The sequence below is a fragment of the Xenopus laevis genome, chromosome 2S (genome assembly GCF_017654675.1).
Source record: "Xenopus laevis strain J_2021 chromosome 2S, Xenopus_laevis_v10.1, whole genome shotgun sequence".
NCBI lineage: Eukaryota > Metazoa > Chordata > Amphibia > Anura > Pipidae > Xenopus > Xenopus laevis.
In genome coordinates, this window is record NC_054374.1 from 83551432 (window position 1) to 83565087 (window position 13656).

The window sequence follows — 13656 nt, forward strand, 5'->3', positions numbered from 1 at the left end:
GTAGCCATCACATCTAAATCTATGTCCAAAATAGATCCGATTGGAGGCAATAAATATTCATGATAACACCAATGCCATAGCAACTTAAACTGTTATACAGTACCACTTGATTACACTAGCTGAATAGTGCTGTGTGATCACATACAATGGAGTTGTTCTATCCATTAATGTAAATGCACAAACCTGCAGTTCCGAACTAAAATAGGGCTAGTTTTACCCAGAATCCAATTGGTTGTCTTCCAGTGTGTTTAAGGAATACCTTCAAATGGGTATCTAAATACATATATAATTACCTTTCTATCCATTGACATTTCTATAATTGAAATTTTCTACTTTGCTGTTCCAGTGCATATACAGGAAAGATCATTATGGTCAGAGGTTTATGTGGATCCATGTACCTTAAAGGGATACATACTGTCATGGGAAAAAAGTTTTTTTTTTTTTTTAATGCATCAGTTAATGGTGCCGCTCCAGCAGAATTCTGCACTGATATCCATTTCTCAAAAGAGCAAACATATTTTTTTATATTTGATTTTGAAAGCTGATATGGGGCTAGACATATTGTCAGTTTCCCAGTTGCCCCTAGTCATGTCACTCTTTACTGCAAGTTGGAGTGATATCACCCCCCCCCCCCAGCAGTCTAAAAGAACAATGGGAAGGTAACCAGATAGCAGCTCCCTAACAGAAGATAACAGCTGCTGGTAGATCTAAGAACAACACTCTATAGTAAAATAAAGGTCCCACTGCCACACATTCAGTTACATTGAGTAAGAGTAACAACAGCCTGCCAGAAAGCAGTTCCATCCAGCAGTGCTGGCTCTTTCTGAAAGCACATGACCAGGCAAAATGACCTGAGATGGCTGCCTATGCACCAATATTAAAACTAAAAAAAAAAAATACACTTGCTGGTTCAGAAATTAATTTTTATATTGTAGAGTGAATTTTTTGCAGTGTAAATTTTTTGCAGTGTAAACAGTAATTTAGAAATAAAAACAGCATCATAAAAATCATGACAGAATCCCTTTAAAGTGTCTGGATGGTCACAGGTTGCCAATAACCTATTTTAATTCCCCCCTCCTGTTTCCTGTGCTACCACAGCAACATTGTTCTGAGTGTTCATCTAATAAGAACTTTCAGCGCTGGGACTAATTTATGATTGTAAAAAGTATTACATGGCCTTTATACTCCTGTCTTCCATAATGAGAGAAACCTGTCTCACAAGCTGAACCTTGGCAATGTTATCACAATGCTGGTCTTGACTTAGATTCTGTATGTATGACTTAAAGGTACAAAGAAAGAAATAAAGGTAAAATTACCTTGCTTGCCTTAAAGAAATGTGTGGATATAACTTGGGAGGATTAATGCTTGTGTGTCCTATTTCATGCTGTGTGCTTTAGCAACATCAGGCGTTCTTGTTTCTTTAACATTTTCTATACAATTTTAAACTCTTCGAAATTGGTAGCTTTGGCAGATGAATATTAGCATGAGTTGATATGTTCGATGTACAAGGAGAAGCAAAAAATCGTAAGATATAATTTAAAAATTCTGAATTAATTATGCTTTAGGATGCAAGCCATAGCAAGAAAGTACCCAAAACCTAAAATGCCAAGGAGACCAATCAAAGCTTCGAATGGGTATAGAAAGGCTGTGTTTGAGTCTACTCTCATGCAGAGCCCTAAATGTTTTAATTCTTAGCAAATGTTTTTTTTTTTGTCAATAAATTGGTCTGTTTATATATATATATATAATACACAAAAGCCATGAATATCCTGTAAATTATATCCTTAAAAACTGTGACTTCTGATGTCATTTCTGTCACATGACTCACTGAAACTTGTGTATTATAATAAAGTACCCCAGTTGCAAAATATAAGGATATTAGAAGTTACCTCGGAGTTCCATGACCTGTATAAAAACACTCGGCCTTCGTGTTTTTATATGGTCATGAAACTCCTCTGTAACTTATAATATCCTTATGGAAAATTGTGTGCTTTGTAGTTATGATTGAGGTTCTGTGCATCTAAGTTCTGTGCATCTAAGTTCTGTGCATCTAAGTTCTGTGCATCTAAGTTCTGTGCATCTAAGAATGCTTTCTTTCACAGTGGTGCCTAAATGATAGAAAATGAACACTTAATTCATAAATAATGTAAAGCAAAGAAAAAACAATGTCTTGTTATTAGACACTTTTCTACACCATCAATAGTTTGGACAAACAATGATATTTAAGCGAAGTTAGTGTAAGTGTTAAGCAATGTCGTCACGTAAATGTCCCCATTCTCAATTCAAATCTACAATGCGCGTATTTGCTTCTAAAACTTTTAATTAGATCTATTTTGATCAAACTTTGAGTGCTACTGTTTATAATAATTTAGCATTGTATAAAAAGCAATGCATACACTGTTTTGTAGTTTGTACATGTAAGGTGGCCATACACAGGCCAATAAAAGCTGCCATCTTGGTCTATCCACTTATGGGTCTGTCCGACTCGTATGTTCTGAAATCGGGCAAATATCAATCATTAACGTTAAAAATCCTGTTGGGGTGTGGCTGCATGGATCGTTTAATGGTTCTTTCACCCTTACAGCCTGTGTTCCCATTGTTGTTATTGTCTGGCCCAAAATAACCCAACTCAATGTGGGCAAATATCGGGGAAATATCTGATAGTTTGGCAACCTCACCAAACAAGTGGATCTTTACATGTATGGCAAGCTTTACTTTTGTTTGTGTGTGTTTGGTCAGTAATAGAGGTAATGTGTTTTCTAGGGCTTGTCGCCTGGCCCCTCTGTACAGGCTATAAACAGACGTCTGAGTAGTTTCCATTTTACAGCCTTTTGTCTGTCACTTTGTATTTATTTCAAACCACCAACAACAAATGATGACAACATGCAGATTATAGACCGTAATTCAAGCTTACTTACTTGTTTAAAGGGATACTGTCATGGGAAAAAAAATTTTTTTCAAAATGAATCAGTTAATAGTGCTGCTCCAGCAGAATTCTGCACTGAAATCCATTTCTCAAAAGAGCAAACAGATTTTTTTATATTCAATTTTGAAATCTGACATGGGGCTAGACATTTTGTCAATTTCCCAGCTGCCCCATGTCATGTGACTTGTGCTCTGATAAACTTCAATCACTCTTTACTGCTGTACTGCAAGTTGGAGTGATTATCACCCCCTCCCTTTTCCCCCCAGCAGCCAAACAAAAGAACAATGGGAAGGTAACCAGATAACAGCTCCCTAACACAAGATAACAGCTGCCTGGTAGATCTAAGAACAACACTCAATCGTAAAAACCCATGTCCCACTGAGACTCCTTCAGTTACATTGAGAAGGAGAAACAGCAGCCTGCCAAAAAGCATTACTCTCCTGAAGTGCAGGCACAAGTCACATGACATGGGGCAGCTGGGAAATTGACAAAATGTCTAGCCCCGTGTCAGATTTCAAAATTGAATATAAAAAAATCTGTTTGCTCTTTTGAGAAATGGATTTCAGTGCAGAATTCTGCTGGAGCAGCACTATTAACTGATTCATTTTGAAAAAAAATTTTTTTCCCATGACAGTATCCCTTTAAGGTGTAAGGTTATCAAGGAAGATTTTTGCAGGAGATAAATTAGTGTATGAAGATAACCTTTTAGTCTAGACCAAGGTTATGCCTATGAACAAAGATAAGTACCTTCATACATGGGTAGCTTTATACATCTCAATAGTTACAGTATTTGTTGGTCAGATCAATGTTAATAAAAATTACTTCTGTAACTGGCTTTTTTTAAATTTTTTTAGTAATCGGGCATTCCTAAAGCTTTATGAGCAAATGTCCTTAATACTCAACAATTATATCATGTAATAATAGCATATGCCTTACAAATGGAGTGCAAAGTTACATTGAGTGGGCTTGTGCTGTGTGAGTTGTGAGTTGATCCAAAATTCTAAGGCCTTTACACATGGGCATTGGTGGTGGATCTCTCCTCTGTTTAACGGCAGCCCATTCTTCTGGGTCGGGTTGTAATCACTTGGACATATGCAAGCAGCAAAAGCTGGTTAAACACAACTTGATGCTTTCTACCCGTGTTCGGTGCTTGTATGCCTGGAATGCAGCAAGAAACACCCATGTTTGAGCCCTAAAGCAGTAAAATGAATTTTATTAACATAATATACTTTATTTACTATTTCATTGTATAAAAGGGTTGTCAAACTCACCTTTTTTTGGGGGAGGGGGTGTTCAGGATCCAACTTTAAAAAAAAAAAAGTTTTTGTTTTAATTATCTGTATAATTAGATGTAATTAATAATGTATAAAACACATATAATGACCTGCTAATGACCTGCTAGTTGGCTTGCGGTATGGATTCAATTGAAGGCAGGAATGCCAATACTTTTCTAATTCGAGGTCTACTTTTAGTGATGATGACCCATTATGATCTACATCCATAAAATCATTGTTCCATGAAAAATATTACTCAAATATTGATTTATGGGAAAATGTATATTGTCATATTTAACAAACAATTCTTGTCACCTTAACATAATATATGAATGGAAAGCATAAAACAGGAGGGTAATTTAGACAAGCTGTTTGTTGACAGTGTCTTGAGATCCACTGATCACCAGCTAAAGGTCTACTGGTAGATCCCGATCTATATTTTGGACACTCTTGGTCTAAGGAAATCTTAACCCAAAAAAACGCACAAAATAATATTGTAAATTATATGGTGATATAAGCACTACATTCATTGTGATTCCTAGATTTTCAAGCTATGAATGTTTTACAATGCTACAGGTATGGGATCCACTATCTAGAAACCCATTATCCAGAAATCTCTAAATTATGGGAAGATTATCTCTCATAGACTCCATTTTATTCAAATTATAAAACCTATTTCCTTTTTCTCTGTAATTAAAAAACAAAACAATGTGCTTGGTCTCAGTTAAGATATAATAATCCTAGAGGGCAATCCTTTTGGGTTTATTTAATGATTATGTAGTTTTTAGATCTCCTTATCCAGAAAACCCCAGGTCCCAAGCATTCTGGATAATAGGTCCCATACCTGTAATATGAAAGTGGAAGATCAGTGCTACCTGCAGTTCAGCTGACAGAAGAAAGACTTCTAATGGTCCTTACAAAAGAGCAGAGAAGCGTCATGAGGATTGTTTTGCCATTAAAATGGATTACCAGCATAATTCCATGATCATGTTTGATTCTGCACTTCCTTAGAGCCCTAATAACCAACAAACTTGTCCAGGACAAATATGAGGCCATGTATGGACAGATTAAATTAGACATAACCCCTATTTTGAGTGCATTGTAGTTTATTCCCCCCCCCTTTTTTTTTTTAACGGTTTCTTAGATGTTTAGACTTTATTCAGCATTTTCATGCTTCATTTGTATTAAACCGATTGACTGAAATGGTTAAATAGCATCTTTATAGGAAGACCTACATAAAATAAGGGAAATTTTATAAAAATTTTTTGCCTATAATGAATTGGATTCTTAACATACTCACTGAAGATTGTACTTTTTCTTGAGATGTAACCAGAATTTTGGGTAAAATATGTAAAAAAAAATATTACAATTCTGAAAAATAAATCTGCAGCTTGTTGAATGTTATACACAAAAGAAGTGGCTAAGTACATTGCCCAGTAATCGTGGCATAAGATATTTTTAGAAGCTATATTAAGTTTTTCTAGCTGTGCTGTTATTGGTCTCTGCTGACATCCTTTTTAGAGCACTTGAACCTTGTTATGAGCTAGGGGGTAGACTTAGGGGGTTATTTACTAAACTCCGAATGCAAAAATCGCGTAAAATTTGTGATTTTTTTTTTTGTTTTTAAAAATCACGATTTTTTTTCTGACTTTATTAAACCTAGAGGATGGAAAAGTCATAATCAGAAAATCCAGCATCTCAGACCTGTCAAGGTTGCATAAAAGTCAATAGGAGAAGTCCCAATAATTTTTTGATGTGCAATGGGTTTTCGTGCAATACCCTGAAGTTTTCAGGCAAAAAACATTGGGGGTCATTTATCAACACTGGGCACATTTGCCCATGGCCAGTAACCCATGGCAACCAATCAGATTGCTGCATTCATTGTTCTACTTGCAGATGGCTTTTAAAAGCTAATCGCTGATTGGTTGCTATAGGTAACTGCCCATGGGCAAATTTGCCCAGTGTTGATAAATGAGCCCCATTGTGTCTTCCAGTGAAAAATCAGAAAAAAATTGTGAAAATTTGACTTTTCCGCAAAGCAAATTTTTAGGAAAAATTTAATAAATAATCGTAAAAAACCTGAGCGGATTTGATTGGAGTTTGCAGCAGAAAATGTTGAAATAAAATAAGACTTAGATAAATAACCCCCTAAATGTAGGAGCTTTGTACCTTAAATATCTCCAAACCTCTGCATTTTGCAGAACACAAATCCAAACAACCTCCTCCTCTTACCTCATTTGTTGCACTGGGTCTGAAGGGCTGGGTACAATGCAAGTGACTGACAAACGATCCAATCAGCAGGCAGAATACTGTTTACTGTAGATGTGCCATGTAGTGATGTTCAAGGTGACCTGAAACCTGCAGATCCCAAAGGTTCCATGTCTTGGAACCAAAAGTGTGCAGAAGTATTGTACAGAGCAAAGATGACGCAGGTGTGGGTCCTACAATGGCAACATTTTGCAGGTGGTTTTTCCAGACCCACACATCACTAGATTAGAACCAATCATCTATTTACCATGGTACCAGGCCTTTATTGCTGCCCAGTTAATTCACTTGGATATTCTGTTTAGCTACCTTGCATCAAAGGATTACATTTTAAGATTACAATGTTGTCATTTGTCCTTCGTAACTACAAATCTATGCTCCCCACATGCTGCTTCTGAATTTTAACTTTTAATTGGGCTAATGTTAAAAAAAAAGAAAGTTCATACAGAGTGTTTAACCTGCCTGAAATAAATACTTTTTTTACACAAACACCCAATTCCACTGTTTGGAAAAAAACAAACTTCTTAGTTAATTTTGAATGGATCATTTCCCCCTCTCTCACTTTGTTTCAAGTAAAGTTTGGTTTTCTTCCACATCTCACAGGTTTTGGTTGCCATTTTAAAGCATTTGAGATCATTTTAGCTGAGCAGCCTATCGTTTTCTGCACTTCGTATATATTTTCCTCTCTCCAATCAAATTTTTAATCAAAGTACACTCCTGAACAATGCCTGGAATGACCCCCCACGGTGCCGGCTCAAGCTGACACGTTGCCATGCGACGTTCGGATGTTCTGAAGATACAGGTAGTGAAGGGGAATTGCAGGTAAGAACTACATTTATCCGACGCTACGCTGCATTTTCATCTGACAGTCGGATAAATGTAGTTCTAACCTGTGATTTCTCCTTTACTTCCTGTATCTTCAGAACATCCGAACGTCGTCTGCGTTTCGTCGCATGGCGACGTGTTGGCTCGAGACGCACCATGAAGTTCCTCCCTTACTCAGATTTTCAGAGAGAAATGCCCTATAACCAACATGCACAACATTTGCTGCCTTCCTTCCTAAAATAAGGGCTGTAATTGACACCTGTTTTTTCATAGAATGAATGACCTCACTAATTGAACTCCACATTGCTAATATTTTGAACAAGCCTCAATTAATGATTCAATTACACAGAATCAGCAGCATGCATGTCATGACTGTTGGGTCTGATGATTTCTATCGCTCTACTACACCTACTAGTAAATTATTTGCCATGTAGAAATATAATTTCTTCCAAAAAGTGATCAGGTTAGTGATGTCAGACTATTCTAAACACAAGTGTAAATAAAGTTGTTAGACAATATTCCCATTGACTTCTATACAACCTCACCAGCTTTAACTTGGCATGTTTTTTCTGGTGCTTCTTCCTTTAATTAATTGTGACTATTCAAGTTTTCAGAAAACACTTGTGCTACAGGGTTTCCTTCTCCTTTAAATTCTTAACACTTTGCTAGGAGACGGTGCTTTCATTGTTGTTAACTGACACCAGAAATTAAACTTTTTACATCTATCATAGTATTGGCTTTGTTTGTTACTTATAATTTTGCCATAAAGTATTTGCTCAAAGCTTTTAAATTACCCTTCTGACTCCCAGTGCTCGTCTATGAGGGCGCTGCCATATTTGTGCAGCAGAAGTCCGGTAGCATTAGAAACTTTAACTGACAGGCTGAGATGGGCAGTCAGGTTGGCAAAACAGTCCGGTTTAGGAACTTCAACTAAGGGTGCTCTGAGTGGCTGTTCAGAAGTTAAGTTTAGGGATCATCAGAAATAATCAAGCAGAAAACGGGGCTTGTTTGATATAAAAACTAATGCTAACTAATGGGATGGTTATTACATGCTGATGCTCAATGCACTTCTTCTGAGCTGAAATTACTATTAAATAGTCATATATTGTCATAATTATACACACACATATGTTGAGTTGGTCCCTAAGCTCAAGGCACAGACAGAGGATGTGCTAAGAATCAGAAGAAAAGATCTACATTCAAAGGCAAAGATCTAGTGTAAAGGCTGTGATCTCCATGGCCAAAAAAAAAAAAAAATGCACAATGGAGGTCATTTATCAACACAGCATATTTGCCCATGGACAGTATCCCATAGCAACCAATCAGCTTTTTCAGCCAGCTATAGGTAGAACAATGAGGGGCAGATTTAGCAAAGGTCGAAGTGGAAAACATTGAATTTCGAAGTAATTTTTGGGTACTTCGACTAGGAAATAGTCCAACTTCGATTCGAAGTTGAAAAAAATTTGAAATTCGATCTAATTTTTTTGAAGTACTGTCTCTTTAAAACTTTGACCATTCGCCACCTAAAAGCTGCCGAAGTGCTGTTTTAGCCTATGGGGGACCTCCTATAACCTGTATGGAGACAATGAGGGGAGTTTGGGAGATTGACGGTCGAAGTTAAAAAAACTTTGAATCAAAGTAGATCGAAGTAGCGCTACTTCGAATCGTACAATTCGAAGTAGGCCCACTTCGACCACCATTCGGTTGGTCATTTTGAATTCGAAGTTTGAAGTTTTTTTAACTTCGACCTTTGATAAATATGCCCCTAAGTGTAACAGTTTGACTGTTTGCCACGGTTACTTCCATGGGCAGATCTGCCTGGTGTTGATAAATGAGCCCCAGTTTGTAGAATTTCTAGCCCTTTTATTAAAGCTTTAGTTCTTCTTTAATGTAGATCATGCATTAAATGGAAGAAAAGCTCTAAAGAAAACAAAATTCATGTATTTTGCAAGGCTGGATACCAGCTAACAAATCAATTCCATTATTTATAATTATTGCTGGTCTGTTGAGAATATCCACAAAGATGTCAGTTTGTCAAAATACAAAAATGAATCCATCGGCCAGGAAAAATAAACTGGCATATTTAACATACAACAGTCGTTATTTTGGTTTGTAAGAACCTGTAAAACAAAAAACCATAACTGAAGTATAGTGGTTTTCTCACTGATGTTTTCAACAGAAGTCGTCATTTCGACATTTTGCAAATCCAGAATATGTAAATAAATATATCTTTTCTATTCACTTTGTTATGTGTTGTTATATAATTATTCTTTAGTAAAAGGAAATTCTTCTTTCCAAAAATAACCATAAATCAAGGATGCTTTATTTCATTAAAACATTTAAAAAAACATGTTTTGCAGCATTTACTTGATACTGACACGTTCCTATGATTTTTATAGGAACATGTCACTATCGCTTTAAGAGTCCCTGCATTAACAAAACAAATTACATTCTGGATGTCCCACTACAAATTATTCCTACTCTACAAATCTTTTTTTTTTGTGCAACTACTCAGTTTAAATATCCCATTTGATATATGTATCAATGTTCTCTCTTTTAAAAGTATACCTCCAATTTTTAAGGTCAAACCAGACTATTTTAACATACAGTCCCCAATTTCCCCGACTTCTTGCTCAATTGAAAGAGGTTTTTTGGATCTTTAAAGTAAACACCAGGAAGTCTCTGGGCATGAACTCAGATTTTGCTTTTACTTCTCCTTTAGCTTTAATTTGCCTAGAGGCTTTTCATTTCCTTTTCAGTGTAAAGATAAGTTTAATATACTATAGTTTAAATACAGTATGACAATATTAGAGTAAAAAGTAAAGCAGGTTTGAAAGCTACACACCTGTAGCTGAAAAAGTGTAATAAAGAAGGAACGTGGAAAATAATAAGAATACCAGGATCCAAAGACACTGCAGCTTTGAACACTTATCCTTGAAAAGAGAAGCACACAATATGAATTTAAACAGGAACACAGGTGAGGTTCATTACTGTTATTAGGAACAGTTTATAGAAACTGTACATATACACAGCATAGCCTGGAGGGGACAGCCATACTGTACATCACAGGACCAAAATGATTGTATATCGTATATGAATGTGGTGCATATAAAGAATTTCCTGCAGCAGACTAAAGAGTTCATTAACTCATGCATGGATTCCTTAAATGCCTTGAAAAGCTAGCAGGAAAAAAAACAGATTGATGAAGTTATTGGGCAGAACCCCAGCTTGAGTTAATTAACTCAAGCTGCATTTCGACCCAATAACTTAATCAATCTTTGTTTTTTTTTCCAGCTACATTTTTTTTAATTAAAAAATACCCCCCCCCCTCCCCAGACTGCCACACATCTGCACATTGTCCAGGGCAAAAGTCCACACGTGCACAAATTGCATCAAGCATCCAGTGGCATAACTAAATGGGCCCCCACCAAAAATCTTTTCCGGAGGGTCACCCGAGACTTATAGTATATTTATTAGGGAATCAGAATGTCTGTAAGAAATTGTGAATCTAGGGTTGTGATTTTTTTTTTTCAATTTATATTTTTTTGTTATGATCATAGTTATGATACACTGTATACAGACATATGCTAATTATATAACCAGATTGCCAAAAATAATCACAATATTAAAAAGACCTGTGAATGGTAGCTCAGTTGTTTGTTTGTTATAGCAACCATAAACCTTATCACTTTTTAAAAGAAACACACTCAAGAGGATGCAAATTAAGGTCCAGGTGGAATCTTTCTATAATCCCCCATTTGATCAATTGGTTACATGCTAGTAGGAAGGGGCAAGTCCTTGATAAACGAAGTTAGAGGCTACCAGTCACCTCCATATTCTTTCCCTCTCTGAAGGTTATTATTCTTTTGATTCTTCTGTCAGAAATCTTGCGAGGAGCACCTGGTTGTGGCCAGTTTAGGGTGAAATGATAGCGTTTCCACTTCTGAATTATGGCCTCATTTGTACATTCAGAAGCTTAGAAAAACATCTGTAACCAATGCCATCAGAATGTTTTGCAACAATAAGGATGCAAAGATGTTGAGAGCTCTTTGCGTTTACCCATCATGAGATGCTTCTTGTGATTCCTTGGTAATGAGTATCCTTTTTATAGGTCGTCAATTAGGAAACCAGCTGATATTAAGGAGCATGATTACTTTCTAAATACTGACAGATTTCAGGAGGTTTCTAGGCTTTCCGTGCCTTTTTCCAGCTCCTTTTCTTCAGGGCTGGTCCTATCACATGTGGGGCCCAATTGGGACCATGTTGGCGGGGCCCCTAGACAAAGTGTTGCTGGCTACTGACACACCAAGTTTTTAGGAAAATAAGGGCATACAGGCACAAAATAGAAAGGAAAGGGGCAGACAAGGTAACATAATAGGGGCACACAGGGTAAGAGAGAGAGGGAGGAAATAGGAGAGTGGACTGGGCCAATTAGTTTGGGGCTGGGCCGATTCAGCTTGGGAGCAGGCTTGGTTGGATTGGGGGCAGGCAGGGCCTATCAAGGTTGGAGGAAAGCTGGACCTATGAGAGTTGGGGGCAGGCTAGACCTATGGATTTGGGGATGGGCTGGACTCTCAAAGTTGGGGGCAGGCCAGGCAGCATCATGTGCTGAGGGAAATATTATCTGTGCTGCCCTGTGGTGCGGGGCCCCCCAGAGGTGCGGGGCCCAATTGGGCCCAATTGGTCCAATTGGCCTAAGGCCGGCCCTGCTTTTCTTAATGTGTTAAATACTTAATTCCTGTGTGATTCCACTTCTCTTTGTATGTGTGTATTACTTGGGTTGTTACAGACATCTGAAATATATTTCAGCTGCTACCCCGGGCAAATGACCCTAACTGTTTACTTAACCCTCCGTGCAGATTCTGTCCAGCGGAGTTCACGGGCGCCATCTTCAGCCACTTCCGTAATCTTTGGAATGAGACAGGCGTAATCTTTGGAATGAGACTGCATGTGCAGTTGGAGAAATTTTCTGTTACGCGACAACTGCGCATGTGCTGGAAATCTCGAAAATTGCATTCCGAAGATTACCAAATTGGCTTAAGATGGTGTCCGTGAACTCTGCTGGACAGAATCTGCACGGAGGGGTAAGTAAAGAGTTAGGGGCATTTGCCTGGGGTAGCAGCTAGGCTGGGGGGAAGGGGGCTCTATGTAGGGTAGGTTTTTTTTTAACTTTTGGGTTTGGTTCTCCTTTAAGAGGTATATATGAGCTGGAGAGAGTGCAGAGACGTGCAACTAAACTGGTTAGAGGGATGGAAGACAAATTATGAGGGTTGAATGTTGTTGACTGTTGGGGTTGTTTTCTCTGGGGGGACATGATTACACTTTACAAGTAGATTAGGGGACATTATAGACAAATAGCAGGGGCCTTTTTACCCATAAAGAGGATCACCACACCAGAGGCCACCCCTTCAGACTAGAGGACAGTCGGACTGGGACACCAGGGGCCCACCAGGGGCCCACCAAAAACACCAGGGGCCCAAAAACCCTAGACCAGGGGCCTACTGTACTATTATTATTATTCTCCTCATTCAACCTCTATTCTCCTAGTCTCTATTCTTCACATACTATAATATATTATTCCATCTATTTAGCCTCTTAAAGAAATAGGAAATGGCCATGAAATAGGCCAAATCTTTAGCAGCACAGGGGCCCTCTGACACCTGGGCCCACTAGGAGTTTTATTTTTTTCCTGGTGGGCCAGTCCGACACTGCTAGAGGAAAATAACTTTAATTTGAAGCAGCGTAGGTGGTTCTTCACAGTGAGGGCAGTGAGGTTGTGGAATGCACTGCTGAATGATGACCCGCAATCCGCAACCCGGACCCGCATTCTTGCCCACTTGGAACCGCTACCCAACCCTACCCGCAAGTACCTTATCCACGACCCGCTGATCATCAAGAATCGGGAAGTGCTGTCATTGTAAACCGGAAGTGACGTCATCGGAAGTAGATGTGATCAGAAAAAAAGGAGTAAAACAGGAAGTGCTGTCATTGTAAACCAGAAGTTTCGTCATCGGAAGTTGCTGTGACCAGAAAAAAGGAGTAAGAAGACCCGCGGCCCGACCCGCGACACACAGAACCGCCGACCCGCAGAACCACCGACCCACGTCTTTACACGCACCCAGAACTTCTCCCCTCAACCCGCAAGGTACCGCAGGTTTTTGCGGGTAACCCGCGGGTACCTGACCCGATGCAGGACTCTAGCCTGCTGAGCAGAATCTCTGGGTTTCATTACAGGCAGCTGTTAGAGTTGATACAATAGTTGCTAATACTCAAGTGATGCTGCTGAGAAATGTATTAACTAAATGTTGCAAAATTGTAACAGTTTAGAGTCTGCACCAGAATTACTGAGCTGCCAGACTGAAACAC